Here is a 26,105-nt window from a genome sequence, read left to right as displayed (position 1 = left end):
AAGAGCAAACCCCTGCAGACAGCCTGACTGAAACCAAACGAGAGACCTGAGTACCAAGGTAACCTACTCGCAAACTCCTGATCCACAGAAACTGTGAGATAATTAAATGTGCCTTGTGTAAGCCACTAAGTGTTGGTATAATTTGTTCCACTTTAATAGATCATCAATATGACAGAGAGAAATAAGAGTTTCTGGCATTCAAGTTTCTTTCTCCTTAAGCCACATATCGTCTTGATTTGATAGTTGAGGAAATTAAAGCTCAGACAAGTTAATGTATTTGTCCAGGGTTGCAGTGTTGAAGTGACAGAAGTATGAACATTTTTAGGCTTTCTGACATATAGACAGTGCTCCTTGTACCATCTCACATTGCTTTTAATAATTCTAAATAATTCCCTTTTCATCATTTATTAAGTGATTGCTGTAGACAGGCAGGTCTTACATTAGCCCTTAACATAGGTGCTGGCAATATAAAGGTGAAGAAAGCGAGTCTAGTGGATTAGTAAAAAATAGAGCTATGGAATGATGGAATACTGGAGAAATTAGCTTGATAAGAATAGTGGACACGAGGCCAGGCGCGGTGGCTCACGCCTGTAATCCCAGCACTTTGGGAGGCCGAGGTGGGAGGATCACTTGAGGCCGGGAGTTCCAGACCAGCCTGACCAACATGGTGAAACATCAACTCTACTAAAAAAACCAAAATTAGCCATGGCACACACCTGTAGTCCTAGCTACTAGGCAGGCTGAAGCACAAGAATAGCTCGAACCCAGGAGGCAGAGGTTGCAGTGAGCTGAGATCACGCCACTGCACTCCAGCCTGGGCAACAGAGTGAGACCCTGTCTCAAAAAAAAAAAAAAAAAAAAAGAAGAAGAAGAATAGTGGACATGAGAAGAGTCAGATAACAAAACCATGGGAGCAAAGGCAACAGAATAGGTGTGTTTGGCAAGAAAGAAATTAAAAAGATTGAGAAAATTTGTATCTACCTCAGCTATCACTCGAATCAACCCAAATTTATCCTTCCAGTATTATTATGATTGGAGGCATGGAATTATTTAATATGTTATCTATTTCAAATTTTAGGTCCTTCCTGTATTGCTTCATAACTTTATTTCTCACACAGTTTTTTTTTTTCAAATATACTTTTCTTAGAGATGGGGTCTTGCTATGTTGCCCAGGCTGGTCCCGAACTCCTGGGCTCAAGCTATCCTTCCTCCTCAGCGTCCCAAAGTGCGTGATTATAGACAGCCACCACACCTGGCCCTCGTATAGTTCTTATATTGCTTATCACTCATGTTTTTATGACTAATCTATAACAACTTCTCAAATCCCAAATAAATTCCCAAATTTGAATTTATTTATTCAAATTAGCAAAAAAAATGTTAATGTACAAATAAAATGACAGATGATAAGTAATTGGAGTATGGAGTGTGAAGGAACATATTCACATATATGACAAAGCTACAGATTTTTCTTTTTTTTAATTGAGATGGAGTCTTGCTCGCATCACGCAGGCTAGAGTGTAGTGGCACGATCTCGGCCCACTGCAACCTCCACCTTCTGGGTTCAAGCGATTCTCCTTCCTCAGCCTCCTGAGTAGCTGGGATTACAGACATGTGCTACCACACCTGGCTCATTTTTGTATTTTTAGTAGAGAGGGGTTTTGCCATGTTGGCCAGGCTGGTCTTGAACTCCTGACCTCAGGTGATCCACCCACCTTGGCATCCCAAAGTGCTAGGATTACATGTGTGAGCCACCGTGCGTGGCCAAGGTACAGATTTATATAAAATTTAGCTCTCGGCTTCTTCGAAACCAAAACATATGATAATTTTTTTTAAAAAATGCTTTACATTGTTCTTCTTGTATAATGTAAGGAAACATATCAGCTCATGTGAGAGACTGTCTTCTAACTTTGAGGGGATTTTTTCACATATATATTTTTTCACGTATATATATATACACGTGTATATCACATATATATATATACACGTGTATATCACGTATATATATATACACGTATATATATATATATACACACGTATATATATATATATATATATACACACACACATTTTTTAGACAGAGTCTTGCTCTGTCACCCAGGATGGAGTGCAGTGATGTGTTCTTGGCTCACTGCAACCTCACTGCAAGTGACTCTCCTGCCTCAGCCTCCTGAGTAGCTGGGATTACATGCATGCGCCACCTCACCCAGCTACTTTTTATATTTTTAGTAGAGACGGGGTTTCACCATGTTAGCCAGGCTGGTCTCTAACTCCTTACCTCAGGTGATCTGCCCACTTCAGCCTCCCTGAAGTGCTAGGATTACAGGTGTGAGCCACTGCACCCGGGTCACCCAATATAAATATTTTCGTAAGAACAATTTATAAACAATATCTGTCACAGCAGTTAAAAAATGCATAATCTTCATATGGACAGCTAGCAAGTTCCCAGCTCTTTTCATGCCCCCAGAAGAGACTCCCTTATTGCCACACCAACGCAGGAAGGGCAAGCCAGAAAAATGACCGAGCCAATCTGACTCCATTATGCTGATATATTGATTCCTGGCAGATCACATTAAGTTTTAGTCCCATTTCTGCCATGGTATTTTCTATCTGACCCTGGCCAAGTTGCATGTTTATTTCCTAGTTTTCTCATTATGACAGGGACGCTATGTCTCTATGTGTTCTCCTTTGCTTTCTTTCTTCTTTTTAACTTTTAATTAATATATAATAGATGAAGATGTTTTCGGGGTAAATGTGATTTTTTTGTTGTTTTTGTTTTGTTATTTTTGAGATAGGGTCTCACTCTGTTGCCAAGGCTGAAATGCAGTGGTGAGATCATAGCTCACTGCAGCCTCAAACTCCTGGACTCAAGTGATCTTCCTTTCTCGGCCTCCCAAGTAGCTAGGACCGCAGGCACATGCTACCATGTCTTTTGTGGAGACGGAGTCTTGCTATATTGCCCAGGTCAGTCTCAGACTCCTGGGCTCAAGCCATCCTCCTGCCTCAGCCTCCTAAAGTGCTGGGTTACAGGCATGAGCCAACATGCCCGGCCCACATGTGATATTTTGATACAGTCATATAATGTGTAAAGATAAAACAGGGTAATTGGGATATCACCATCTTAAATAATTATTTTTTCTTTATGCTAGGAACATTTGAATTATTTTCTGCTATCTATTTTAAAATGTACAATAGAGTATTGTTAACTATAGTCACCGGATCGATCTATCAGACACTAGATCTTATTTCTATCTAACTATATATTTGTACCCATTAATTAGCCTCTCCATCTCATCTTCCTTCCTACCCCTCCCAACATCCATTAACCATCATTCTACTCTCAATCTTCATCAGAACCACTTCTTTAGCTCCCACATATGAGCAACAACATGTGATATTTTCCTTCTGTGCTTGGCTTATTTTATGTAACATAATGACCTCCAGTTCTATCCATGTTGCTTCAATTGCAGGATTTTATTCTGTTTCATGGCTTAATAATATTCCATTGTATATGTATACCACATTTTCACTTTTCTAATTTCAAATTTTTTAATTTTTTAGAGACAGGGCCTTGCTATGTTGCCCAGGCTGGTTTCAAACTCCCGGCCTCAAGCAATTTTCCCACCTTGGCCTCCCAAACTGCTGAGATTACAGGTGTGAGCCACTGAGCCAGCCCATATACCCCATTTTCTTGATCTATTGATGGACGCTATGTCCAAACTCCATTTTCATTTTTCCCTAGACATGCAGCTGGACTGTTTCTTAGTCTTCTTCTTAGTCTTAGTTACTTGGAGCCGCATGACTGATTTTTGGTTAGCAGTGATGGCAGTAGCTGCTGCCATCACACTGCCTGCAGCAGGGGCTGCACACTCCAAGGAGCCCGTGGGAGCTGCGCCCCCTTCTGAGTTGAGGCCAGAGTTCCCTGGGTGTTGCTGCAGCTGCCAGAATGGTGGCTGCAGACCCAGGTCTCCTGCAGGAAGGAGCCCCACCTCCTGGGCAAGGCTGCAGCTGTCCAAACTGCCACTGTGGATCTGAGCCTCCCTGTGCTCTTGGAGGGGGCCTGGAGCAGACAGGATCTGCCCTCCCAGGTGCAGCTGCAGCTGCCCCACCCATGGCTACATACCTGGGCCTCCTAATCCACAGAACAGGCAGGAGCTGGGGACAAGTGGGACCCCCACCCCTTCTGAGTTGGTAGGGTGGGAGCTCCCCGGATGCCTCTGCAGCCACCCTCCCAGGCACAGGGCCAGGCATCTCTGCAGCCTGCACCATCAGGCCTTGGGAAGGCCCCCCAGTCCCTGCAGGCTTGAGGGGATATGCTTCCACTGCCTGGCCTCTCTTCTCTCCCACCACCTGCTTCAATCTCGGGGTGGGGTTGCAGCTGAGCCAGGGACCATAAATGGCAGTGGGGAGGTGCACAGATTCCTGGGTGGAAGGGGGTGGTCCCCAGTAAGGCCTCTCCTTCAGGCCAGGGAAGCCTTGAAGGCTGGGGGCCCGGCTGCCAGTCCCACAGACTGGAGCGGGGACATGTGGTATCTCCTCTGGGCCCACCCATGGCCAGCCATGGACCAATCGGCAGGCACTTCCTCCCATCTGAGGTCCATAAAAGCCTAGGGCTCAGCCAGAGTAAAGTAGAGGGCAGAGAAAAGCCCTGGGCTCAGCCAGAGAAGGGCAGAGGACAGAGGACTGAGAGAGGACTGGACAACCAGCTGCAAAGAGGAGCTACCTTCTCTGTGAGAGCTTCAGAGACCTGCAGAGACATTGAATGAACTGCCTGCAGAGAGGAGTCACCCTCTCCAAGGTCTCCGCTCTGCTAAGAACAGCAGACAATGGGGCAACCAGTGGGCAGAGAGGAGCTACCCTCTTCAGAGCCTCCTCTCTGCTGAGAGCTGGACACTTGATTGGATGATCTGCCTACAGAGAGGAGCAACCCACTGTGGATTTTCTCTGAGCTGTAACACTCAATAAAGCTCTTCTTTGTCTTGTTCACCTTCCACTTGTCTGCATAGGCAGGATTTGGCACCACTGGCAGTGACACTGTAACATTTTGGAGGCTCATCTGGGATCTGAAAAGGGTGAGTAAAAGTGGATCTACTTTCTGTCCTTTCTTTTGGAGTCTCTAAACTCCACAATAGTCAAAATGAAAGAAAAATACCAGGCTTCTGTCAAGCAGTTAAAAGCAACTAGTGCAGCTGCAGAACTTAAGACATGAAGGACAGGCTTGCTGGGGAGGGACACTGTCAATCCCCCATCAACCTCAGGTGTTGGGAATGTTGGCTTTGTTCTAACCCAATTTCCCTTCCTGGAGGTCTAGCCATCTCATGGGACTGGAAGGAGGTCCTGGGGCAACTGAGGGTATCTGGCCAAGGCTACACTTTGGTGTTATTCAAAGGCTCCTGGACTAACTCCAGTTCCCAACTGCCCATTAGGGTGCCCGCACTAGGACCTTCAGCCTTTCCTATTGTTCTTTTCTTTCTTTCATGGCTATCATGGTTCCTATCTCTTTCATATACGATGTTAAATGTAAAGGATGTTGTTGCAAGCCAGAGATATTACTGGGTAGAATGAGCATTTGGCTTGGTCATCAAAAGTGTAGGAGTAGCACAGATGTAGCAAGGTGTGTCTTGGTGTCTGTATGTAAATTTGTGGTGAAAATGTTCTTGTAATTTACTTGGTTGCCAACTTAGTGCCAAGCACCTTGAGGCACAGAAGAGAAGCCTTGCCTCAGGAAGGAAGCTTTTCTGTAAACATGAGGGCAAAGGGTCCTAGGTCCCTTATGTGCAGGCCTTCTTTGCCTTGCATGTTAACCCGGATCTTTGCCAACATTGTAGGATTGATTCAGCCCTCCTAGTGGCCATCTCAGGAGAGGTTACAAGGGGCAATCCCAAGGAAATAGGGAAGCAAGCCCCAGAGATACCTCTAGGTACCTCTAGAAATCCTCATTTTAGGCAGGTGCCAGTCTCACTCCTGCCCCTACAACAGATGCCTGATGAATATGGCCCTGTTAAGATCCAGGTGCCCTTTTCTCTTCAGGATTTATTGCAAACTAAGGGGGATCTTGGCAGGTTTTCAGATGGCCCTAATAGGTATGTAGAAGCTTTCCAGAAATTAACCCAAGTAACATGGCATCCTGCCATGAGTTCAGTTGGCTATGAGAGTGCAGAGGTGAGCTCCATATTGTCAAGGAAAAACTGGGGGATGAGTTATGCCTTGAAGAAACTAGAGATATTTGGTCCAACAAAACGAAACAACATTTTTTAAAAACTCTCCTATTTCCCCATGGCCAGCCTATTTGTGTTGATGCTTACCATTTCATAATTTCCTCATTTTGTTGTTACATGGAGTGAAGAGAACTGACATGCTGTCCAATAAACTTCCCTGTCCTCCTTATGCAAGAAAGGAAATCCTGACTTAATGCATAGCCACAGAACAAGTTAAAAGTGAAATATCTACACAAATTATTTGGAATCCTTCTGTATGAGAAAGGAGATTTGTCTATTTTCCCACATTTATTCATTTATTGACATCAGTATAGACTCATGGATATTTGTTTTATGGTTGGTTTGTAATCCAATGCTACATTATTTATTTTGTTGTTCAAGTTGTTCCAGCTTTGGACTGGGAGCTCTTTTGATTGGCTTCCGTTTTCTACAGCTAAAATTAGTGAAGAGATAATCTTCTGTTATTTCATTTAACCTTCAACCCAACCTTATAAAAATGTATTTTTGTTATTCTTGTTTTACAAATAAGGGAGCTGAGGTCGAGAGTTTAATGTATGCAGCTGTTGATTGGCAAAGCCAGGATTCGAATAAAAACAGTCTTTAACCAGCATGCTATGCTACTTTCTGTCAATGTCTTCATTCAAAGACCACCAGGAACACACCTGTAGTTAAACAAGTTGTGTTTTTTTTTTGCAGTGAGGGAAAATGCATGTACATCTCCCCCTTTTCTGTTTTTTGCATCAGGTTTTGTTGATTGAAGAGTACAAATGTGTGCAACAACAGATTGGTCAAGTGTGGTGGTCACTGCTCGCATTCTGGCTTTGCATTCTAGAATTAGTAAATAACATAAGACAAACATGAGTATAATTAGCAACATTCTTTTTCAATCAAGGAGTGACCCCCCCCCCCCAGGAGTGGGGGTCTGTCTATCCAGGAGAAATGATCTCGCGCACCCTTCCATCCTAATATATGAATCTATTGTGAGTACACCATTTCACATTAAGCTCCAAATCGCTCTCAGATTTTTCTTTCATTTGGACAGAGCTATTAATGAGTCATGTAGTTACGCTATTCTTTATGGAGGAAAAGAGTGAATAACCCCTTTTCAGAATATCCTGATGAAGAGAACTTGAAACAACAGAGAATATCAGACAGGATATGTCCGGTTCATTCTTTTAAGCTACAAATATTTTATTCTATATCAGGATAATCATGAGCATTGAACCCTGACTTCCTGGACTCAAATCCTGGCTTCCCCAAATACTACTTGTGTGACCTTAACTAAATTATTTAATCTGTCTATGCTGCAGTTTCCTTATCTGATTCTGCCACTTACTAGATGTGTGATTTTCAGCAAATCACTCAGTGTCTTGGAACGTTCCTCATCCTTGGGCGCTCCCCTTCGTCTTTGCAGCGCTTGCTTTCGTTGCCTGGCAACGGGACGCGACACCAGGATTGAGCGTTAAGTGCGTGCTTTGGACGAGCGCATTACTGAGGCGGTTTTGACCGTTGGGCCTTGTCAGTTGCTAGACTCACCTGGGTCCCCAGTCAGTGCCCGGCTCCTCCTCCTCCACCTCCTCGGGGCGGCACCTGCGGGGCAGGGGGAGCCTCTTCCACAAACCCCGCTAGGAAAACCAAGGTGGAGCGTTGCCAGATACAATACAGTAACGCATGCGCCGTCAACTTTGAATTTCAGATAAACGAGTTACTTTTGAGTACAAATATAGTATCATACAAAGTTATTCGTTGGTTATCTGAAATTCAGAGTTACCTGGGAGTGCTGTGTTTATTTGCTGAGTCTGGCACCCCGGCCCGGGCCGCCTCCCTGTCCACTCTGGCTGGGTCTCCCAGGCGTGGGCAAGGGACCTCCTTCTACCTCCTGTGGCAACTTCTTCAGGCTGGAGGCAGCTATCTCTGTGGAAAGGGGCTTTCGTATGTTGAGCCAAGATGCCTATTGATGTATATGACAAATCACACTTAAAACAGGAGAGATGGGTTATTCTCATCGTTCATGGAAACAGGTGCTGAGCGAGATGGCAATCCTTGCCCGTGTCCTACCGATATGTCCACAATTCCCAGACAGGTCCTGGACTTGGGCCGACCCTTAGGACGGAAATTTCATACGGCAAATTTTTATTTCTATAATCGATAGCTTTTAAAATTAATAAAATGTCGTTTAATGTCTCTTTGAATGTGTTACTTATACTTATTTTCTATATTTTGTCTGTTTTTTTAAAAATATTTTTTGAGTGTAAAGTATTTCATTTGTTGTATTTATTGTCTCATTTTCATGGTCTTGCAAACCAAAAATGATTTCTTCCCAGGGCAATCAAGGAAGAAGCCTTTCACTCAATTATCAGCTCCCAAAGCTGAACTTCGATTTAAGCTATTCCCTGCATTTTCTACATGAGAAAACATTAGAGATAATGGTCCCTTTCTCATGTTCATCTTTCTGGAGCAGCAGCAGGAGTCTGTTCCCATTTTTATGTTATTTCACTTCAAGTGACATTGAGATGTCTATGCAGTATTTGTGTCTTTGGATTATATCATACTGAAGAAATACAGTGAAGATACTGTGCTCTGAAGTCAGTTACTTTCCTCTGTGTGGTTAAGGCAGCAATGCCAACTCGATAGGGAATTAGGTTTATTTGTGCCACTTTGTTTTCAGTTTTAATGACTGTATTTACATATACATGCATACACATTCCTTTCCCCGCTGCTTTGTATTCCTTTCCCCAGTACAAAAGATGGCATACTGTGTGCAATTTCTGCACCTTGCTTTCTTCACTTCACCCTGTGTCCTGGAGTTCACACCCTACTTTACAGAGCTTCCGCATTCTCTTGTATATCTGCATAATAATCCATTTTGTTGCTCTGCCTCATCAGTCCTGAATTTGACGAATATTCAGATGGTGCTCCAGTTTGACTTTTGAAAATAATGGTGCAAATAACCATGTGCATCTGCCATTTCATATTTTTGCAAGCATATCTTTGTTTTGTTTTTGTTTCTGTTTGATACAGAGTCTTGCTCTGTCGCCCAGGCTGGAGTGCAGTGGCATTTTGTATCTTAAAGGTATTTTCTGACTTTCTTGTACCTGGAAGTCTACTTCTCTAGTAAGATTAGATAATTTTTTCTGAATTATTCTTTTAAATATGCTTTCCAGGTTGCTTATCTTTTCTTCTCTTCCAAGAATGCCTATAAGTCATAGGTTTGGTCACTTTACATAATCCCATATTTCTTGAATTTTCATTTTTTAAAAATTATTTTTTTCTTTATTTTTATTTGACTGAGTTAATTTGAAAGAGCAGTCTTCAGGCTCTGAAATTCTTTCTTCTGCTTGACCTAATTTATTATTAAAGCTTTCAAATATATTTTGAAAATCTTTAAGTGAATTTTTCATTTTTAGAACTTCTGTTTTTTAGATATCTATCTCTTCATCTCCTGGATTGCTTTTATGGTTTCTTTGTGTTGGTTTTCAAGCTTCTCTTGGATCTCACTGAGCTTCCTTGCAATCCATACTTTGTATTTTTCATCTGTCATTTCTGAGTGTTCATCTTGGTTAAGGTCTATTGATCCTTAGGTGGTGTCACAGCATTCAGATTTTTCATGGTGCAATAATCCTTACTCTGGTTTCTTCTCATTTGGGGAAGCTGACACTTCTTATTTTTAAATTTATTTTCATTTTGATGTTTTTTTTTCCCACTATTATTCCCCTTCCCCTGGGGGCGTGACTGTGGAAATGTTGGGTAGGGTCTTTTTGTTTTGCTTCTATAGATAGCCAGGTGCACTTTTCTCTGCAGGTTTTACATTGAGCTGTGCAGTTTGACCTGCAGGCCAGTAGGTGGTGCCACCAGCCCATTTACGAGAGGGTTAATTGCGGTCACTCTGCAGACCTCTTTCTAATAATGGCCATTGTTATTATCTCTCCCCTACCCCTGACGTGGCTCTCTCAAAATCCTATTTGGGTAGAACAGTGACCTTTAAAGGGAGAGAAATTGCAAAGAGCCCATGAATTAGTTGAGGAGCAATTAAAAGCCGGCCATACAGAACCGTCAAACAACCCTTGGAATTCGCCCATTTTCGTCATCCCCAAAAAGTCTGGTAAATGGAGACTTTTGCACGCCTTGCGTGCTATCAATGCTAATTTGCAACCTATGGGGCCCCTTCAGTAGGGGCTCCCCTCCCCTGCAGCGATTCCTTGAGATTGGCCTATAATTGTTATTCACTTAAAAGACTGTTTTTATACTATTCCCCTTGCAGAACAGGACAGAGAAAAATTTGTGTTTACAATACCAGCTATCAATAATGAAAGGCCAGCTCACCGATTTCATTGGAAAGTGCTACCCCAAGGAATGCTGAGCAGTCCTACCATGTGTCAGTATCATGTAAATCAGGCTTTGCTGCCCAGTAGAAAAGAATTTCCTAATTGCAAGATTATTCATTTTATGGATGATATTTTACTAGCAGCCCCAACAGAGCCAGTACTTTTAAAGTTACGTGCCTCTGTCATAAGGAATACACAGTTAAGAGGTTTAATCGTAGCACCTGAAAAAGTACAAATTTCCTCTCCTTGGAAATATCTTGGGTATATACTAACTACCCGGTCAGTAAGACCCCAAAATGTTAAATTAAATATTGGCAACTTACATACCTTGAACGATTATCAGAAATAGTCCGACTAGGTGATATTAACTGGCTTCGCCCAACCTTGGGCATAAGTACTGATAAGTTACAGAACCTGTTGTCTATCTTAAAAGGCAATGCTGCCCTAGACTCTCTAGGTATTTAACTCCTGCAGCACAAAGGGAAATTGAAGAGATAGAGCAAGCTATTTCTTAGAGGCAACTAGATTGCATTGATCCATGGTATTCAGTTCAATTATTTGTTTTTCCCACTAAACACACCTCTACAGGGTTAATAGGACAGATGACCCCAGGGCTGTCCTAGAATGGGTTTTTTGCTCACATACTGGGACTAAAACAGTCTCTCCCTATATCCAGTTAGTTAGTAAAGTCATCTATTTAGGCTGCAGACAAGGCAATCTATTACTAGGTTATGACCCTAATATCATCAGAATTCCTTAAAGTAAAAAGCAATTTGAAGCAGTATTGCCCTTATCTATGGACCTGCAAATAGCACTCTCTGATTACACAGGCCATATAAAGCATGCCCTTCCTGCTGACAAACTCCTTCAGTTCTTATCTCGTACTTCTGTGGTTTTGCCTACAAAAATAGATCAATCCCCCATACCTAACGCTTTAACACTGTTTATTGATGGCTCTGGTAAAGATGGAAAAGCAGCTGTCTGGTGGAGACGGCATAATTCCCTCACTCGTTCTGGATTTATTAGCACTCAAAAAGTTGAGGTTGGAGCCTTAATATTGGCCTTGGAAACTTTTTCTGCTCAGCCCATCAATATTGTTAGTGACTCTGCTTACTCTGTTTAATTTATTGCAGAACCTTTACACAGCCCTCATTAAGTCCGCTCTGGAGCCCACCCTGTGTGCACTTTTTCTCTGACTTCAGCATTTCCTAGATCAACGTACACATCCTATTTTTATCACACATATTCGAGCCCACAGCTCACTGCCTGGCCCATTGGCATATGGCAATGATCAATCAGACCTACAGGTTAAGACATCACTGCTTGACCAAGCCCCCCAGTCACATCAATTTTTTCACCAAAACTGGAGAAACTTATCTAAACAATTTCGACTTTACCCAGAGACTAGCTAAACAAATTATCCTACGATGCCCAGATTGCCAGCTCACAGGTACATCCTCTCCTTCAACAGGTATTAACCCTAGAGGACTAGAACTTAATCAGTTATGGCAAACAGATGTTACACATATCCCTGAAGTTGGAAAACTTAGATATGTACATGTATCCATTGATACCAATTCTCAATTAACGCTCATGCCTTTCCTGTAGGGTCCACCCGATATGTCATTAAACATCTTCTTTTAACTTTTGCATTTACGGGGTGGCCCACAAAAAAGAAAACTGACAACGGTCTGGCTTATGCCAGCTCACAATTTCAACAATTTTGTCACACGCGGAACATCCAACATTCCACAGGCATCCCGTATAACCCCCAAGGACAGGCCATAGTAAAATGTATCCATTCCATCCTTAAAAATATGCTCAGAAAACAAAAAAGTGGGAATATGAGTAAGGACCCTGCAACACTACTAGCACAAGCCTTATTTACCCTTAATTTTTAAAATTTAGATGATAAATTTTAATCAGCTGTAGAAAAGCACTTTGCTAAAACCTCTCAAGATGTAAAACATGCAGTTTTATGGAAAGACGTAAACAGTAATATATGGTGTGGTCCAAATGAATTGTTAACGTTGAGGAGAGGATATGTTTGTGTTCACACCCCCTCGGGTCCTCTCTGGATTCCAGCACGACGCATCAAAGCATACCGCGGCGTGGCTAGGACCCAACCCGGTACCAGAAATGAAGAAAATGACCCTACAGGACCAACAGCCCTGGATGATGCGGCTTCCTCGGATGACACAAGCCCCAGATATTACCTAGGGGATCCTGAAGAGGATAACTTAGGAGGCCGAGCAAATCCTGCTCTGGACACAGACACCATTCACTCCAGATAATTTGTTGCATGCTATGCTCTCTGTTGTACATCACAACTCGCGTAGTGTATTGATTCTTTTTATGCTCTCACTTTGTCTTTAACCTGTACCTGCTATACTCTGTTGGGCTCATATCTTAGATACGGCTTTCTTTTGCCCTGCCACCTGGGCAGACACCTGCTTCCCAGCCTCTAATAACATAATTGCTTGGCTGGGAGGGATAGATTTACCCGCAGTGGGGTCCCTCATTAATAGCACACATGGGACTAAGTGCCAGGTAACACTACATATCACTCTGCTATCCTCCCACTGTATGCAAATTATAAAAGTTCTAACCCTTACTGTGTACCTGCCCAAACACAATTATGGCTACATCATGGCAAAGGAAATGCCTTAACAGCCTTAGTTCCAGGTAGCCTCAAACTGCCAATGCAATCAATACCACTCTCCCAAACATTCCTGCCTGTGCTAAAGAACAAAGCCAGGAAAATAATGGATTCCACTTTAGCTGGGAGATCTGTCATGGGGAACAGGCTCGTAGCCTCCAGTTAGGCAATTATAACATTTTAGACTGGAACCCCCACAGCCATTTGCAGGGCGATCGTACTGATGTCTGCGTCTATCATGGCATCAATGATAGTTTCATAGCCAAGTCCCATTCCCCTATAATTTGGGCTGAAGGGGGGATGGGATATCTCAGACCCCAAGTAGAGTCCATCCCACCTCAAGACACTTTATGGCACCTGGGACATCTCAGCACCCCCCTTAACATCTGGTGTGGGACGTATCATAATTCTAGTCACAACTATACTATGACCGTTTTCCATAATGACACTGATCAGTGCCTGACTTGCACTACCCATCCATATGTTTTCCTTATGGGAACCAATATTTCTATTACACCCCAAAACTCCACGTTTGTGACCTGAGTGCAGGGACAGGCTTGGTTTGCCTCTTGTATCTCTAATTATATCTAATTTAAATATTCCTAATGTCATGGTATTGAGGAGACAATCTGAGGCTTTCCTACTAGTCAGTTTAACGCATGATTGGCAAGGTTCCTCTGCCCTTGACACCTTAGAACGTGCCCTGTTCCAGGTCAGACACAAGAGATTCACAGTTACACTTGTAGCCTTTATAAGTCTCAGCCATAGTCATCCTAGCAACTGCTAGTGTTGCTGTAGCATCTATTACTGAATCAGTACAAACAGCTACTTTTGTAGATGGTTTGGCCAGAAATGTGTCTAGTGAACTTCTTTTACAGCAGGGTGTAGATAAAAAGGTTCTTGTGCATCGGCAAGCCCTCCAGGCTGGAGTGCAGTGGCACAATCTCAGCTCACTGCATCTCCACCTCCTGGGTTCAAGTGATTCTCATGGCTCAGCCTCCAGGGTAGCTGGGATTACAGGCGTGCGCCACCAGGCCCAGCTAATTTTTGTATTTTTAGTAGAGATGGGGTTCACCATGTTGGGCAGGCTGGTCTCGAACTCTCAATCTCAAGTGATCTGCCTGCCTCAGCCTCCCCAAATGCTGGGATTGCAGGTGTGAGCCACCGCACCCGGTCTCGAACAGAAATTCCTTTTTTTTTTTTTGAGATGGAGTCTCACTCTGTCGCCCAGGCTGAAGTGCAGTGGTGCGATCTTGGCTCACTGCAAGCTCTGCCTCCCAGGTTCACGCCATTCTCCTGCCTCAGCCTCCCAAGTAGCTGAGACTACAGGCGCCCACCACCACACCCAGCTAATTTTTTGTATTTTTAGTAGAGAAGGGGTTTCACCGTTTTAGCCAGGATTGTCCCGATCTTCTGACCTCATGATCTGCCCACCTCAGCCTCCCAAAGTGCTGGGATTACGGGCATGAGCCACTGCGCCTCAAACAGAAATTTCTTAAAGTGGATCCATTACCTACAGTACCATGCTCCAACTTCATAACTGTTTTTAATCTTACAAACTCCATGAACTTTGTCTATGGTCTCTAATCAAGCATAATGTTAAATTTAGATGTAATTGGCCTTACAGTTTTCATGTTCACAGTGGATTAGATACAGCAGGTCTAAAGAGGTTGAAGGGAAAAAAATATAAAAACCAAAAAGTGACATCAGTGAAAAGAAAGCCGATAATAGTGAGAAATCAAAATATACAACTATCTCAGTCTGGAATTAAATAGTCAAGGAAAAAACAATCATATACATGTCAGTATCCATTGCACTGTATTTCTAAACTGTGTTTAGAGAACATCTTTTACAACAATGACCCTACGTGATTAAGAAATCTCAAATTATTTTCAGCATATTCAGATTAAGAAAGTATGAAAATGAATATCATTGTTAGGAAGATGTTTGCTACATGTATTAAAAGTACCAAAGCAAAGCAAAATTTTAAAACATCTTAAAATGGTATTTAAAAAACTCACCTTAAGAAAAAAACTTCAGTTTCTGAAAATGGATAAACAAGAACGAGAAAAGCATCCCTTGACATCTGGGAGCTAACCTGACACTCAGAGGACCTCTCCATGGCCTTGTCCTGTGCAGCAGAAAAATTTCACAGAACACCAACCTCAGACAAGGAGCAAGATGAAAACAAGACTACTTCGCAATCATGGACACACAATAAAAGCAGAGAAGCATAAACATTTTTCAAACCACCAAAATGACCACACATCTTCCTATTCTGACTACTATGGGTTAGTGTTGTTTCTTTACCAAATAAAGCTTCAGACTTCTTGTAGCTATTCTTCCTTCTAGAAAAGATTTATCAATATACTCAATGGTAGAATTAGTCTCATTTCCTGACAGCATCTGCATTAGTCAAGGCCCTCCAGGGAAGCAGAGTCAATAGAATATAAAGAGATATAGAAAAGGAAACTTTTTAGGGGAATTGACTCACATAATTATGGAGGCTGAAAAGTCCCATCAGCTGCCATCAGCAAGCTGAAGAATGAGGAAAGCCAGGGGTGTGATTCAGCCTGAGTTTGAAGGCCTAAGAACAAGGGGAGCTGATGCTGTACTCTCAGTCCGAGGCTAAAGACCTGAGAACCCCAGGGCTGGGAGGTAGGAGGAGGCTGGTGTAAGTCTCCAAGTCCAAAGGCCCAAGAAACCAAAGCTCCATGTCCAAGGCCAGGAGAAGATGGAGCCCCAGCTCAAGGAGAAAGAGAGAGAGTAAATTCCTCCTTTTTCCACCTTTTTGTTCTACCTGGGCCCTCAGCAGATTGGGTGATGCCCACTCACATTGGTGAGGGTAATCTTCTCCACTCAGTCTACTGATTGAAAAGGTCATCTCCTCCAGAAACACCCGCACAGACACACCAAAAATAATGTTTACCAGCTGTCTGGGCATGTAATTCAGTCAAGTTGACACATAATATTAACCATCACGGCATCCAATCCAGAACAAAACCCTGCTTGTTTAAACCCTCTCCAAACTACCTAACATCAGCCCAAATCCTATAATAAATTATTTCTAACACCCTCTTATGAAGCACCACAAGGTCCTCCATGGCATGCATTTTCCCTCACTGCAAAAAAAAACAACTTGTTTAACTACAGGTGTGTTCCTGGTGGTCTTTGAATGAAGACATTGACAGAAAGTAGCATAGCATGCTGGTTAAAGACTGTTTTTATTCGAATCCTGGCTTTGCCAATCAACAGCTGCATACATTAAACTCTTGACCTCAGCTCCCTTATTTGTAAAACAAGGATAACAAAAATACATTTTTTGTAAGGTTGGGTTGAGGATTAAATAACAGAAGATGATCTCTTAACTAATTTTAGCTGTAGAAAACAGAATATCTAACCAAATTGGCTTTAAAAATAAATGTTAAAAACCTGTTAACATTTATCTCCCATTACGTTAGTTTAAGATGGCCTGAGAGTTTGATGGGTGGTTCCTTGATGTCAAATGAATCCAAGTGCTTCACATCTTTCCACTGTAACCTCATCCTGTGTCCCGAGTGCTGCCACGTGCATGGTTGCAGGATGCTGTGGCCTCAAGTGTCACACCTGCAACACTTCAGTCTTAAAAACTAGGAAGTAAGGAGGACAGCAGCCTTCTCTTACATCTTTCTGTTTTGGGCAGAGAGAAAACCCTTTTCCAGAATTCCTACCAACAAATCTTCCCCTTTTGTCTCCTTCCTGAGAGTCAACATTGTGCTAGCTCCAAGCTGGGATTCTAGAGCTGCACTGTCTGAAATAGAATCCTGGCTCCACCGCTGACTATGTGACCAGGGCATGTTACTTAAGCCTCACTATATGTTAATTTTTCACTTATAAAATGGGAATAATAGTATCCACATCAAGAGCTTATATGAAGATTGATTACATATGTATGTATATATGTGACAGAGCGCTTAGAACAGTGCCAGACACATGTTAAGTGTGAGTGCTAATTCTTATGATGTGCTATGTCACATGGTCATTCATACAAAGGAGGCTGTGAATGGATGTACGTGGCCTTTTTAGCCTCTTTCTTAGAAGGGAGGCTGTGCTAACAAAGAAGAAATGGAAATGAAAAAGGTTCTTGCATAGGCCAACCGTGTATGCCACTACCTGTAGAGTATTTTGAAGAGTGCTTAGCACAGAGTAAGTTCTAATAAATAATCTTCATTATTTGTCATAATAGTCTTTCCTCATCAAGTGACAAAATACTCTGGAACAAGTGAGCATTTAATAAATAGATCTCCAAATCCAGCAACATTAATGTACTCCTTCTTTATGTGGCCAGCCACATTCCTGCACCGCCCTGCAGACTCCGTGGACACAAGTGGCTATGACTCAGTGGCAGGAAATGATGCCACATGATGCCTAAGGATGCAGGGAGGTCATTAGGCTCAAAGAAAGTGTTTTTGCAGGGACTTGTCCCCATCTGTGGAGATGTGCTGAAGGCCTTACTCCTCCTGCTCAGGCACCTGCCTGCTCAGGCGAGGCATCTGCTATACTTACTCTGCCTCTATGGGGGCCGCCACATTGCTATAGCAAATGGTCCCCAAAAATATCCACTGAGGGAAGAAGCAGGGCAGCTTTCTCTCTCAGTCATCAGTGTTGGTCTGTTTACTCAATTTAATTTCTGAATTTTCTTTATCTCACTATTTAGGTTGCTTGCTCAGCAAATTCCTGATCTATGACTCAGACTCCAGGACCTCAGACCATTGTCTTGAGCTTCAGGCTCTGATTAGTTCATCTCATAGAACTATTTTATTGGTTAAAAAAAAATAGCACACTACGGTGGAAAGCACACTTGACCATCTAGAGTTATGGATTCTAGCTATATCTGGACCACAAATTAAATGTGTGATTAGGTTAAATTAGTTACTTTTTTTTTTTTTTTGAGATGGGGTTTTGCTTTTGTTGCCCAGGCTGCAGTGCAGTGATGCGATCTCAGCTTACTGCAACCTCCGCCTCCCAGTTTCAAGCAATTCTCTGGCCTCAGTCTCCCAAGTAGCCAGGATTACAGGTGCCCGCCACGATGCCTGGCTAATTTTTGTATTTTTAGTAGAGATGAAGTTTCACCATGTTGGCCAGGCTGGTCTTGAACTCCTGACCTCAGGTGACCCACCCACCTCGGCCTCTCAAAGTGCTGGGATTACAGGTGTGAGCCATCACACCTGGCCAAATCAGTTATTTTTTATTTTATATTTATTTTATATTTTATTTTATATTTATATTATTATTAAAATGATGAGTTCAAACCTGATGAACAAAAGTTTTCTTATTTCTCTATAATTGTAACCTTTGGAGTATATTGCACTCAGTTTTCTAAGGGTCTAAAAAGTCCAGAAACTCTCCGCAGAACTGCGTGTGTCTTGGTTACTTATTAGATAATTTATCTTAAAACATCTGGTCCTCTATTTTTTAAGTACTGAAAAACATAAATTAGGAATATCTGGGCAATATTAACAACTAAAACCAAATCCTTGGATTTCTGAGTAATTATAAATTATACAAAATCTACTTAACTTCATGTTTACTGAACAAAACATTTCGGAAGGTCTGCTCAGCAGGTAAGTCATTAGGCTCATCTTCAGGTAATCAATGACAACCTTATAAATATAGGACATTCAAATTCTTGCATTCCTGGGATAGACATCCACAGAATAAAAAATTTCTGGGTGGAGTTGCCTCAACCCACCTGTCAGAGTGAATTTAATCCTACCATTAATCCACTTCTCTTGGTTTGAAAGACTTCTCTAAAATATAATAGCTGAAAATATAAAAGGAAGTCTTCGTTAATTTCTAACAAAATCATGCCTCATATGAGGTCATGGAGGTAGAGTTAGGTTAGTAGGAAGGACAGATGTTACATAGTAACAAGAAACAGTTATCTCTTAAGGTGAGCTAACTGTGGTGATCCACCAGAGGCGGCGCTAGAGGGTGCCTGGCAAACAAATGGACACGGTATGATAGAGGGTCTTGGTTGAAGCATCAGATGTGGACCACGAGAACAGTGACAGGGAGCAGGTGCTACTCTAACAAACTTTAGCAACTTTCTGATTGTGCTGAGCAACAGGTCTCCTAACACCCCATTGAGACCAGATGCCAAAGTTGGCATCTCCTAAAGGCAATATTGTTTTTATTGCTATGATAAAAAGTTCACGTTCATTCATTAATATTGTTATTACTTTTCTCTCCTTTCACTCGCAAACAGAAATTACAGGCCTTGAGAAGTTAATGGCCTCTGGCTGTGCACCTGCCTCCAATTAGTACCAAGGCAATAGGTGAAAAATATGTTTGGAAGCATGCAAACCTCCAGGGGCTGGTTAATGCCCTATTAAACCTGATACTTTAGAAAAGTTCTGAGCCATGGAGTTGTATTCTGTTTTTGGATTGTCAACAAAATCAACACCTCTGGCAGTTCAAATAATTGCCTGGCCCAAGAGGCTGAATAAATTAGAAAAGTTAAAAAGAAGTAAAAAGTAATGCTGACAAGTTCCTGCAAACGAAATAGCCTTTCAGGCTCACTGATGTAACAAACTGAGCCTATGAAGAGCAGCAAAATTAAAAATCAAACTGCAGATTTAAAACAGAATATTTTGTTTTAAAAGTCTCCACAATAAGCTTTTTAGAAAAGATAACTTTAGAGTTATAAAAGAGTTGCAAAAATAGCACAGACTTCCCTTCTGCCCTTTATGCAGTTTTCCCTTATGTTAATATCGTACATAATAATAAAATAATAATATTTTACATACTGTACATAATAATAAAATAAATGAAGGAATTATCCTTGGTATGATACTCCTAGTAAATATAGACATTTTTTTGAATGTCACCAATTTTCCCATCAGTTCTCAGCTTCAGGATCCAATCCAGGATTGCACTTTGGATTTAGTTGTCCTGTCTCCTTTGTCTCTTCCAACCTGTGATGGTTCCTTAGCTCTTCCTTGTCTTTGTGACTCTGACACTTTTGAAAGGGGCTCATCAGTTATTTTGCAGAATGCCCCCTCAATATGTGTTTGTCTGAGGTTTTCTCATCAATAGATTGAGCTCAAGCACTGTTGGGAAGGATGCCACAGATTGTGTGCTCTTTCCAGTGCACCCTATCAGGACGTTCTTGATGTGGATATATATGTACTTTGGTTATTTTAATCTTGATCACTTTACTAAGGTCATGAAAAACGTTTTATCGTTATTTTTGTAGGTGAAGAAAGAGAGGATTAATGAGAAAAACAAATTAGACGGCATAGCCTGCATGCAGAAAGTCTGACTCCAAAATTCATGAACCTTCCAAAATTTACCATGTTGTCCCTCTTCACTTGGAACTCTAGTGACACACAAAGATGTATGTTTTTTCATTTGTACTTCCTCTGCTAAGATTCTAAGTGAGGGGAAAGGACTAAGCCGTTGTCTATTATTTGTTTCCGTGTTCTTTCAAAGCTCTAGAAAATACGTGAGCATAATTCAAGTAAAAATGTTGGAAGCTTAAAATTTGTGGTCTGTTGGTGTATTAAATATTAAATATCAATGTCATGTGCTTTCTCCTGAGCCAGACATATGTTTTCTGAAGGTCTTGGACAAATATAATTTTGAGTAATGGTTAACAAAAAAATAACAATGCTATGAATGTGGGTATTAATATCTTCATTATTGAGATATCTGGACATTGACAGACTGAGAAACAAAATTTTCTAGAAAAAATTTCCAACAAAAATTTCCAGAGAAAGTTCAAAAATTTCCAGAGAAAATCACTCATAATCTTGAGATAATGATTGTGTTAGGCTCTAATAGTGGAAAAATGGAATAAATTTTCCTTACTCTGTCTCACTCCCCTTTCTCTCCACATCAATTCTATACTTGAGATAACTATGTCCTTAGAAATGTGTCACATATAATGGACCTTATATTTTGTTGGAAAGAATTTTAGTCAGTATTGTAAAAATATCATCCAGAATAATCTAAATATCTGGTATTTGGGGCTGGGGGAGGGAGGGTTGAACTCTTTTTATTATTGTTATCAAAGAATCCACTTCTCTGCTTGTCATGATGCCCAGGTTGAGTTGACAGCAATGAGTTCTGGAGGTTGCTACATCCACTCTAAATTTTCTGGTTACCATCCCTGTCTTCTCTCTCGACCTCAGCCGAAAGCCCAGACTCATGAGGCCTCACTCCCTGCCCTCCTATTCCTGGAAAATCACAAGGCAACTATGTAGGAGGCTTTCTCAGAGGAGAAAATGGCTTTGTCCTCCCGGAAGTCAAACCCTCCACTTTGCATCATGAGGCAGATAGCAACCCCAAAACATAGAGAGTTTGAGGCCTGAGCAGTCCTCAATGAAAAGCTAACTGTTTGGTATGCTAAACATAAAATTGCTTTCCATTAATTTGTATCTGCTTTTATATTTACCCATACCTAGAATAGATTTATTTGAATGAGCTAATATATGAATCTATTGTGAGTACACCATTTCACATTAAGCTCCAAATTGCTCTCAGATTTTTCTTTCGTTTGGACAGAGCTATTAATGAGTCATGTAGTTATGCTATTCTTTATGGAGGAAAACAGTGAATAACCCGTTTTCAGAATATCCTGATAGAGAGAACTTGAAACAACAGAGAATATCAGAGAGGATATGTCTGGTTCATTCTTTTCAGCTACAAATATTTTATTCTATATCAGGATATTCATGAGCACTGAACCCTGACTTCCTGGACTCAAATCCTGGCTTCCCCAAATACTGCTTGTGTGACCTTAACTAAATTATTTAATCTGTCTATGCTGCAGTTTCCTTATCTGTAAAATGGGAATAACAACAGTAACTACCTCAAGTGTTGTAATGAAGATTAAATGAGGAAATACATGTAAAACATCTAGAATAGTTACACACAGAGTGGCCGTGCATCCTAGCTGGCTTGGAACAGTCTTCATTATTTCCATCATTCTGGCATAATTATTAATAGAGCCTTCTCTTTACTCTCAAAAGTGCCCCACTTAGAAATATAAATTACATAATCATCCTAGTTACAAAGCACATAGTAAATGCTGTGCAAACACTAGTTATTATTGTAACTTTGTTCTAGGCATTGGAACTAGAGCAGAGTAAGTGACCACAACAATAAAACAATCCTGCCTTCATGGAGTTTGCATTCTTTTTTTTTTTTTTTTTTTTTTTGAGACGGAGTCTTGCTCCGTCGCCCAGGCGGGAGTGCAGTGGGGGAATCTTGGCTCACTGCAACCTCCGCCTACCCGGGTTCACAGCATTCTCCTGCCTCAGCCTCCTGATTAGCTGGGATCACAGGCGCTTGCCACTACGCCCAGCTAATTTTTTTGTATTTTTAGTAGACATGGGGTTTCTCCATGTTGGCCAGGATGGTCTTGATCTCTTGACCTTGTGATCCACCCGCCTCAGCCTCCCAAAGTGCTGGGATTACAGGCTTGAGCCACCGCGCCCGGCCCAGAGTTTGCATTCTAGTTGGAAGAGACAATCAATAATCAAAATCAGTTGGTAAAATATGTATTAGATGATGATAAACACTGTGTGGTGCAATAGCAACTAAATTCCTGGAAACTGCCTCAAGGCCTATTGTCTTGGATGTGTCAGTATGATCGTTCAACTTTTCTGAACAGAGAAATATAATAGGATTCGCGATTAAACAAAAATGTTATTCTCAGGAACTGACTGCTAGATCGAGTGAGAAAAGGAGCCAAGAAAGTTGTGAATAGAACCAGTGTGAAGTCATCACAGTAAAAGATTCCTTCCAGATGGGAGACTTCTCACAATGTGTAATCTGACCCTGCCCCCCCGCCCCCCACCCCACCAATGACCAATTCTGTGGTAGACTGTTGGTTATATTCCAAAATCCATTTTTCCTTCTTCTTGACAGTCGGCCACCCAGGTATAGACCCCATTTTATGATTGAGTGCTTTACAATATCTTAGTAGAGAAACAAATATAATCTTTTCCTAAAAGGAAAGAGTTTGTCCTGCTTTCTTCTATTTCAGTTTCCTGTGGGCTGGACATGGCAATGACTGTGCTTTGACCAGTAAGACAAAATGCATTAAGGTGGCCTTTCTCAACATGGCTCCCAAAGAATTCCCTTAGGAAAATTATTTGAGTGACCATTTTCTCAATGCTCTCAAGGACAGTACATAGTTGCTACTACTTTATGTGCATGGAAAATAAGTTAATGCATCACATCACATAAAATAAATGCATGGGACATTAGGGCTTAATTCTTTCCCAGAATAGATTAAGAAGAGATGGCAGAACTACAAGGTGGAGGGAACCTGAATCCCTGAATTACCTTGTGGAGCAAAGCTACCTAGCCAGTCTAGACCTGCTACACATATCATTAGTCTTAAGGAAAAATAACATTTTTATCTTAATTAGTCCTCTGTATTGATGTATATTTTTGTTATAACAGTATAGCATTTATTTTCACTTCTATATATCCCTTCTTATCTCTTTTAAGGAGAATACACCTTATTGCACTGAAGTACATTGGGCTAGGGTAGATTGATTGTCAGCTCATAAGTGGTTTGGATACTTAGGTATTTTTACTCTCAATCAATGATTGATTTTGAATGATGACTGAGTATGGACTCTGAATCTAACTTGTTCTCTAATAAATCACAGCAAGATGGAGAAAGTAACTTACTTGTTTCTCTTACCCATCTTCTTCTTTAGCAACACCTCCACATTTGCCCCCAGTGATAGGCCTTGGTAGCTTAACTGGTTGTGATATCATAGGAAATGACTGCATGCATGTAGAAGGATGAAAAAGATGGAGAATAACCAGAGTGCATAAGAGGGTAAGATGGAGGGTATGAGGAAGTGGTGATTATCAGAACAGAAAAGAGACAAAAAGTCAAAAGGGAGAAAGGGGAGGAAAGCAAACTAAATCTCAGGAAACATTGTGAAAAAATAGTGAGAAGTGAGAAACTCTTCCAGCACAGGAACTGTATTCAACAGGTGTGTCTATGCTGTGGCAACAAATAACTTCAAAGTCTCAGTGGCTTAAAACCATAGGAAATGTATTTCTTGCTCACACTACATATCCAACATGAGTTAGGGGTAGGAGGTGGCATAAAGCTGTGTTCCATAGAGTCATCCAAGGACTTGGATTAATGAATGTTCTATTATCCCTCGACACCAATATCTCAACAGGATGCTTCATATTTTGCTGCAGTTAGGTAAGTATTAGAGGGCATATCGCCAGAAATGAAATTATCTTTTTGGGGGGTAAATACCCAGGAATGAAAGGAATGGGTCATGTGTATATATAATTTTAGGTGTATGTTTAACTTTTTAAGAGACCGTCAGATGGTTTTGCAAAGTGGTTGTACCGTTTTACACTCCCGGCAACAACATGTGAGAGTTCAGTTGCTCTACATCCTTTCCAACACTTGGAATGGCCAAACTTTTAAATTACGCATTCTAATAGATACATGGTGAAATCTCATTATTGTTTTGATTTGCATTTCCCTGGCAACTAATGATGTAGAGCTTCTTTTCATGTACTTATTTGTCAGCAGTATATCTTTCTTGAAGTGTCAGTTCAAGTCTTTTTCTCATTTTAAAAATGGCATTGTTTACATTCCTCTTATTGAGTTCTAAGAGTTCTTTATGTATTCTAGGTACAAGTTCTTTATTAAATATGTAATTTGCAAATATTTTCTCCCTGTGTGGGGCTTATCTTTTCATTTTCTTTTTTTAATAGTGCCATTTGAAAAGCAAATATTAACGGAAATACTTTTTTTGAGGCTGCTGAAATGTTAAAAATGTGAGAAATTTTGGAGTCCTTATATAATTATGCTAAGCTTTTTCATAACTCTATGCCCCACCCTCCCCACCCAGGTGATAACTGATGCTGTGATAAAAGTGCTTTTGCTGCTTGGGCACCTTATTTGATTTATTGTTGGAAAGACCCCGTGATGTAGGGGAAGCTGTCAGGGATCTCCTTGCTCAACTCCTGAGAATGAGCTTAATGATAGGGAGGTTTCAATTATTAAGAAGAAAGGGAACAATAAGAGTAAACAAAGTGGAAAAATATGGGGACAGTTATATTGAGTGAAGTGTGCAGATGGTTGATTTCAAATGGCATGAAATACTTAGCACTGAGATCTTTGTTTCTAATACTAGTCTCCAAAAAGATACCAGAGATCCTTGACAAAATGGATGATTCTAGGACTGGAACAGAACATAGATGAGAAGAGACTGAAGCATCTTATAGTGGCAGAAAGTAAGAAAATGCTCAAATGCAATGATGGGCATATGTCAAAGGGACACAGAAGCCAATCAAAAGAGCTCCCAGTCCAAAGCTGGAACAACTTGAACAACAAAATAAATAATGTAGCATTGGATTACAAACCAACCATAAAACAAATATCCATGAGTCTATACTGATGTCAATAAATGAATAAATGAGTAAATGTGGGAAAATAGACAAATCTCCTTTCTCATACAGAAGAATTCCAAATAATTTGTGTAGCTATTTCACTTTTAAGGAAGTAGAGCATAACTCCCCACACCCTAAATATGAGCCATGTATAGTAACTTCCTTCTAAAGAGCACAATTTAAAAAGAGAGACAAGAGTGAGGAAACCTGACAGATACTGCCTCAGTCGAGTGTTCAAGGTTCACATTAACCATGATGTCGTATTGATAGTAGGTACCCTTGATACTCTGCGATGAGAATGGCACTTGCTTTCGTGGTCTTCCTTCCCAAACCCATAAACCTAGCCTAATCATGAAAAACCATCAGACCAACCCCAATCGAGGAACATTTTACAAAATACCTGACCCAACCAGTACTCCTGAAAACTGTCAAAGTCATCAGAAACAAGGAAAGTCTGGGAAACTGTCATAGCCAAGG

At 41.2% G+C, this 26,105-nt stretch overlaps 2 long non-coding RNA genes across 2 annotated transcripts; one reads left to right on the top strand and one right to left on the bottom strand.

Moving 5' to 3' along the window:
* The first annotated feature begins 4,629 nt into the window (after positions 1 to 4,629).
* On the top strand, positions 4,630 to 20,773 carry LOC134807461 (uncharacterized). The gene is made up of 2 exons (XR_010147979.1): positions 4,630 to 5,069; positions 20,437 to 20,773. It is a non-coding gene; the product is annotated as an uncharacterized LOC134807461 (long non-coding RNA).
* On the bottom strand, positions 6,501 to 8,301 carry LOC107967434 (uncharacterized). Its single transcript, XR_001707823.4, has 2 exons — positions 7,552 to 8,301; positions 6,501 to 7,043 (listed from the first exon to the last, which is right to left on the bottom strand). It is a non-coding gene; the product is annotated as an uncharacterized LOC107967434 (long non-coding RNA).
* Positions 20,774 to 26,105: the final 5,332 nt, after the last annotated feature.

This window comes from Pan troglodytes, chromosome 10 (genome assembly GCF_028858775.2).
Source record: "Pan troglodytes isolate AG18354 chromosome 10, NHGRI_mPanTro3-v2.0_pri, whole genome shotgun sequence".
Classification (NCBI taxonomy): Eukaryota; Metazoa; Chordata; class Mammalia; order Primates; family Hominidae; genus Pan; species Pan troglodytes.
The sequence above is the reverse complement of the archived record's forward strand: the minus strand, read 5'-3'. Positions and strand labels throughout refer to the sequence as shown.